The sequence below is a fragment of the Arachis ipaensis genome, chromosome B07 (assembly GCF_000816755.2).
Source record: "Arachis ipaensis cultivar K30076 chromosome B07, Araip1.1, whole genome shotgun sequence".
Classification (NCBI taxonomy): domain Eukaryota; kingdom Viridiplantae; phylum Streptophyta; class Magnoliopsida; order Fabales; family Fabaceae; genus Arachis; species Arachis ipaensis.
Genome location: NC_029791.2, coordinates 44,093,032 through 44,099,950, shown reverse-complemented (window position 1 = coordinate 44,099,950; position 6,919 = coordinate 44,093,032).

Genomic DNA, 6,919 nt, shown 5'->3' with positions numbered 1-6,919 from the left:
GGAAAGGGTTTATAGGCATATGGTGGTGGTTGTTGATAGTCCATTGGAGGTGGTTGTTGCCATGATGGTTGATTAAATCCTTGTGGCTCCTCCCATCTTTGATTGTTCCAACCTTGATGCCTGTTCTCATTGTAATTTCTTCTTCCTGCAACATAATTGTAACCAGACTCATAGCCAAACGGGTGAGAGTTCATAGTATCAAAATAAAAATTAAAAATGAAAATAAAAACAATTTTAAATTAAAAGGTTATTTAAATTTTGAATTTGAAAATTAAATTTTAAAATTTGAAATTTGAAAATTTTTAAAATTTGAATTTTGAAATTTGAATTTTAAATTTTTGAAATTTGAATTTTGAATTTTGAGATTTGAAATTTGATATTTGAAATAAGATAAGATAAGATAAAAATTTTAAAAATAAAAATCTGAATTTTTTTTTCAAAAAAAATTAATTAAAAATATTTTTGAATTTAATGAGGGAAGAGAAAAACAATAAAATGACACCAAATTTCAAATTTTTAGATCAAAACGAAGAAAACAACTAAGAACAGCTTGAAGGTCAAGATGAACGTGAAGAACAACTTGAAGATCAAGATGAACACTAAGAACAAATTTTTGAAAAAAAAAATTTTTTTAATAACTAAATAAAAATAAATAACCTCTTAATTTATGGAAAAACAAAAATAAAAACAAATAAACAAGCAAAAATAAAAAAAATATTTACAATAACCAATAATAAGGCACACGTTTGCAATTCTCCGGAAACGGCGCCATTTTGACGTTAGGATTTTTGGCAGTAAAGAATTTCATAAAAACAGTCGCGTTGTAGATATAGTCTCTAAACCGACAGAAATCCCTTCGTACAAACGTTTGGTTGTCACAAGTAACAAACCCCTTTGAAATTGATAACCGAGTATTTAAACCTCGGGTCGTCTTCTCAAGGAATTGCAGGGAGGTATGTTCTTATTATTGGTTATGAGTTGTAAATTGGGGTTTATTAGGAGGTAAGGAGGGAATATATTGAATGACAAGTAAAATAAAATAATAACAATAAAATCTCTTGGCAAGGTATGGAGAACTGGAAGTCCTATCCTTATCAATTGCGATGAGAATTGGGTTTTAATCCCACTTTGTTAACCTCTAACTATGAAGGTAAATCAAGTGGATTAATTAGCTTAATCCTCAGGTCCTAGTCAACTCCTATGGAAAGACTAGAGTTATTGGAGCAACTCCCAATTTCAACCACTACTTTATTTGACAGCTCAAGCGTTACCAATAAATCAACCAAAGCCAAAAGGAAAAAATCTAAATTATTTAAATAAAGGAAAGCAATCATAGATCTGAAAATACCTTAAATTAGCACTAATAAAGATATCAAATGTAATATGGAAGAGTTCATAAATTAAATTAGAAAAATAAATAAAAGGAACATTAAACCTGTGATCGCAAAAGATGAAATAATCATGAAGTGAAAAGAATCCTAAGTCTAAATCCTAAGAGAGAGGAGAGAACCTCTCTCTCTAAAAACTACATCTACCCCTAAAATTGTGAATGTGAGAGCCTCCCATGAATGGATGCATTTTCCCACTTTATAGCCTCTAATCTGTGTTTTCTGGACCGCAAACTGGGTCAAAAACAGTCCAAAATTCGCTGGGTTCGAATTTTGCCACGCTGGTTTTTCGTCACTGCGACGCGGGCGCATAGATCACGCGGTCGCATCGCCTAGCATCAGAAGAACTATAGCATATTATATATCAAATCGAAACCCCGGACGTTAGCTTTCCAACGCAACTGGAACCGCGTCGTTTGGACCTCTGTAGCTAAAGTTATAGCTGTTTGAGTGCAGAGAGGTCAGGCTGGACAGTTTAGCAATTTCTCCAACTTCTTGCATCCCTTCCACTTTTGCATGCTTTCTTCCCATCCTCCAAGCCATTCCTGCCTTATAATATCTGAAAACACTTAACACACATATCAAGGCATCTAATGGTAATAAGAGATGATTAATAATAAGCAAATATAAGATCAAAGAAGCATGTTTTCAATCAAAGCACATAATTAGGAAGGCAAATGTAAAACCATGTAAATAGTATGAATAAGTGGGTAAAGAGTAAATAGAAACCACTCAATTGAGTACAAGATAAACCATAAAATAGTGGTTTATCAATGACCTCACCCAAAGATAAGATAGGATAAGATAACTATCTTATCCCCAGAAGGGTCACTCCTCACCATTATAAATACACTGGAGCACCCAGGTATAACTCATACTCTGATTCTACTAAAAACTTGCTTAATACCCTTGCTAACTTAAGAATCGGAGTCCCTTGCAGGTACCACTACCCTCCGGTGACAAAGGATCAGCAATATTGTCAGTCCAACAAGTCGGGCGCGACAGCTCTGGCCACCATCCACCAGCCGGATACGTCATCTCCGACCAGCACAGAAGATCTCGTCCGAGATCGACCTACAGTTTCAGGTAACCCTCGGAGCAACAGGATAATACTGAACCACAAGCTAGATTATACATCTCTTAGACGGCTAATCCACGACTTCATTGGGGACTTGGAGACATCAGTTCAGCCGAGGTACGGGAAAATTAGGGTCTTTGTGGTATAGACTAGAATTAGGAAGCAACATTCTCTGATCTGGAAGATCCGACCTTGTCTGTGGCACTTTGAGTAGGATCACCAAGGGAATGGACTTCAGGAGCTTCACTCCCGTTCAGATTGGATGATCACTGACCTGGCATTTGATCTGAAGCAGAGGAGATTAATGACCACTGACCTGGCATTAATCACTTACAGCCTGCTATGGATTGAATCATCAGAAGTTGAAGTAGACAATGAGAAAAGTTGATCCAGAAGGAGGAAGCATCTCCGAAACCTCAATCGTTCTCTTCTCAATTGATTTTACATCTATCCAGTAATACTTTATTTATTTTGTTTTTATGTGTTTTTCCACAACAACTATATTTTCTATCCCCCTAACTAAGATCTACAAGATAGCCATTGTTTGTTCAAACCAACAATCTCCATGGGATCGACCCTCACTCACCTGATATATTACTTGGATGACCCAGTACACTTACCGGCCGGTCTATCTATGCGAATATTACAGAGTCAATTTTGTGCACCACAGATCAACACCACAATGGTGTATAGATTCTCGAAAATGGGAAACCCTGACCAAGTACACAAGGTATTGTTTGATCCGAATGAGCAAAAGATTGAATGTGACTGCACTATGTAGAACAACGAAGGTATTCCATGTTCTTATATCTTCTGTGTCATGAAGTGTGAGGGTATGCACGAGATACCACAGTCATTAATTCTGAGGAGGTGGCGCGTGGATGCTAAAGACTGGATCGCTTTGTTGGTTAACAATGACGACAGTGAAGAAGGCCACTTACTAAGATATAGTGCCTTGTGGTCCGCAATGAGTTTAGTTGCCACACTTGGTTCTAGAGAGTCAGAAGACTTTGCAATTGTTCGGGAGGCTATTGTAGCACTTGCAGACACGCTTCAGCGTCGAACGGCGGTGAAGATACCACCAAGCATGGGACATGTGTCGTAGGCAGATGTTTGGGACCTAAATCATGCTAAAACAAAGGGGGCTCCAAAAAAGGGGAAGGATAATGAGGTTTCCAGCCAAGGGGAGGTTGGATTGAAGAGGCGTTGTTGCACTAATTGTGGTATTACGGGTCATAGAAAGACGAAATGTATACATGGCCAGGAGAAGGCAGTTGATGAAGGAATGTCAACAATGTACATGGAATCGTCATCCTATCACCCCGGTTCGAAAAGTGGCCAGTTGTCATAAGATCATGGAGAGCAAGATGACGTTATGTGAATTTTTGCTACGTTTAGCCTAATTTTAGTGTTATGTTGCTTATATGAGAAAGTTTTATATGCTACAAGTTGATTTAACTAATGGTTTGCGTGACGATGTTGTGCAGGCTGCAAACGGTAGATCCGACTCCATAACCTGTGGCGGGAATGAAAGACATATCCGCAGACCGCAGTCAAACGCATGTGCTCAACAACCATTATTGTGCTGCCAGGTGTATCCCGACAACTACCAAGGCAACATCTTTCTCAGTGGTTAGCACATACAACAATTTTATGCCTCCCAAACTTGCTCCACACAACAAGGGGAATCATTTGCCCAGCTTGCTCGAGACACGATTTTGATGCCTTTAAGATTTAATTGCGAGGATAGCTTTCATCAGTGGATAATGGAGGTTTGTACTATTTTTGTGAACTTTTGTTTCTAGTTGGGCTAAATATGGTTAAGCCCATCACATCGAATGAATCAGAACCTTACTGCATTGTGATATTCTAATTGTACTTGCTTTCTTGTGATTCGCATGTGCTTGCATTGAGGGTTGCAAAATATGGTTGGTCATTGTTCATTTGGCAAGAGGGCAGGATCCATGACGTGATTGCACAGCCATGGCGAGTTTCAGTGATTTAGGTTGCATATATCAGAGTGTTTAATGAATAGTTGGTGTACTTGTATTCATATTCATGGTATATGTAAACTAGTTGATTTCATTAGATGCATTACCGTTGTGGTTGGTCAACATTAAGAATTACTAGACTACTATTAACTATTTTTCATGGACTATGATGTGATATATTTTCGTATTTTGGGGAAGATGTGTAGTGTTAAGGTTTGGGTTGATAGGGCTAACAATAGGGAACTAGATCAAAATTACTTCAGGATCACCCCTATATGTCCAATTTAGATTGTTGAGTTAATGAATTTTGTTTCATTCTATGACAGTTGCCATATATCGTCGTTGAACTTTTGGAGAAGTCCAAATCAACAAGTTATACATGTCAATTAATATACAACCAAAAGGAACACAACACGACATACCCATGGAATGTTCATTTTTAGCTTATTTGTGACTAGTTTGTTTTCCATTTCTTTTTATTTGAAAATATTATATATCAAATTTAGGCCCTCATGGATAGGTGAGCTTAATTCTAATGTATTATTAATACTTATGGTAACTAAAAATAGGAATATAAAGTCCAACCAAAAAAAAAGAGGAATATAAGTTAGATGCATGAATTGTCTAAGTGCTGAATTAAATCCCAAAAAAGAGGAATAAGTTGTTGCCACCAAGGGTTTTAAACTAACTCAATATGGGGCATATAATTTACTTTCTTCCTGTACTTTAAATCACATGGTTTAGGGTCAAAATAGTCAAGGTTGACTACGAGGTGAAACATGCATTACTATGACAAGAGACTACAATGAGGTCTTCCAGAAAGAAAGATTCTAGAATTAATTTGCACATAGGGTATACAAAAAAGCTCCCCATTCTGGTGCAAGTCTGTTGATGAGCCAAAATTGATACGCTCGTATTATTAGCAAGTGTACCAAATTGAGTATCAAATTGTATTAAATAATACCATAGTGAGTGAATATCGTTCTCATAAGGATTAACAGATTGAGGCAAGCAATGTCTAATTTAATCTTTAATTAGATCAATCAAATCTTGGCAAGAGAATTGTGGATCTTGAATTAGAAGCAAAAATATTAAAGAAGAGAGTTGAGAGACAAGAGAAAGCTTAAAGAACTAGAAAGAAATCAAGATAGGGAATGTTAAAAAGTTTTGGGAATGCTAAATCCTTTTAGGAAGAACAATACTTGTGTTTTTTCACTTTGATTCATGTAAAAATCTTTTCACAGCAAATCATTTATAATTAAATTCCAATATCTTGTTAATCTAATTTCTCTTTACTTAATTAATCACCAATGTCTTGGTCAACTAATCAAGAGATGAGATTAAGAACGGTTTCGATTTTAAGCCACACAATATTCAAATACTATCCCTAGATAAATTAGATGTTACATATTCAAGAAGTAATTCTAAAATACCAAGCTAATTCCAATATTAAATTTCTCAAAGTAATAATAAAATTCAAGACAGAATTAGAATATTTCTCAATACTTCTAATCATTATTGATGAAGAACGAAACGCAATCTTGAAAAAGTAGATAAGTATGAATCAAAATAAAAAAAACACTTACATTATTAATTCATAAAAAAATAAAACAAAACCCCTAACCTTTAAAAGGAGAAGTTTAATTGCTCATCGTAGAGAAAAAAGACAATCAAACTAAAGAGAGAGGTGGTGGCAGATGGTATATGATGTATGTGATCGCGGATTTTACAATTCACAAAACACCGGCAAGTGCACCAGGTTGTATCAAGTAATAACTCACGGTGACATAAGTGTCGATTCCACGAGGATTAACAAATTAAGCAAGCAAAATCAGCTAATTAATCTAGCCAGACTAACAGATTGGGGTTTTGAAATGCTTTAAGCATAAACAGCAAATAAATAAAACTAGAACAAAAGCAACAGTGAGTGTGAAAAAGATGTATGATTAAGAAAGTTAAAGTTTCAGAGATATTAGACGTCTAGATTAACACTTTTCAGTTTCTACTCTAATTATGCAACGATTCTTTTATGGCAAATCATCAATAATTAAACTCCAATCCTTTAGTGATTCAATTTCTCTTTAACCTAATTAAACGATAATCCCTTAGTCACTTAATTAAAAGTAGTATTTGCTCCCAAAAGAGGTCTGCGAAAATCATATAAAATAACACTTAAATACTAAACAGATGACTAGGAAGGGTAAAATAGTCTATTTAGTGCTAAAATCTACTTCTGGAGTCCGCTTGGTGAGTGTTTGGGCTGAGCTTTGATTAGATCCACGTACTATGAGGCTTCTAGGGCATGAAACACTGGCTAGAGGATCCTCTCTAGGCCTTTGGACACTGGGCTCTGCTCTTTGGTGCTGGATGCCTGGAAGGGGCAGGAAGCTGGCGTTGAACGCCAGTTTTGGGCCTTTTAATCCGAAGCAAAGTATGGACTATTATATATTGATGGAACTAGA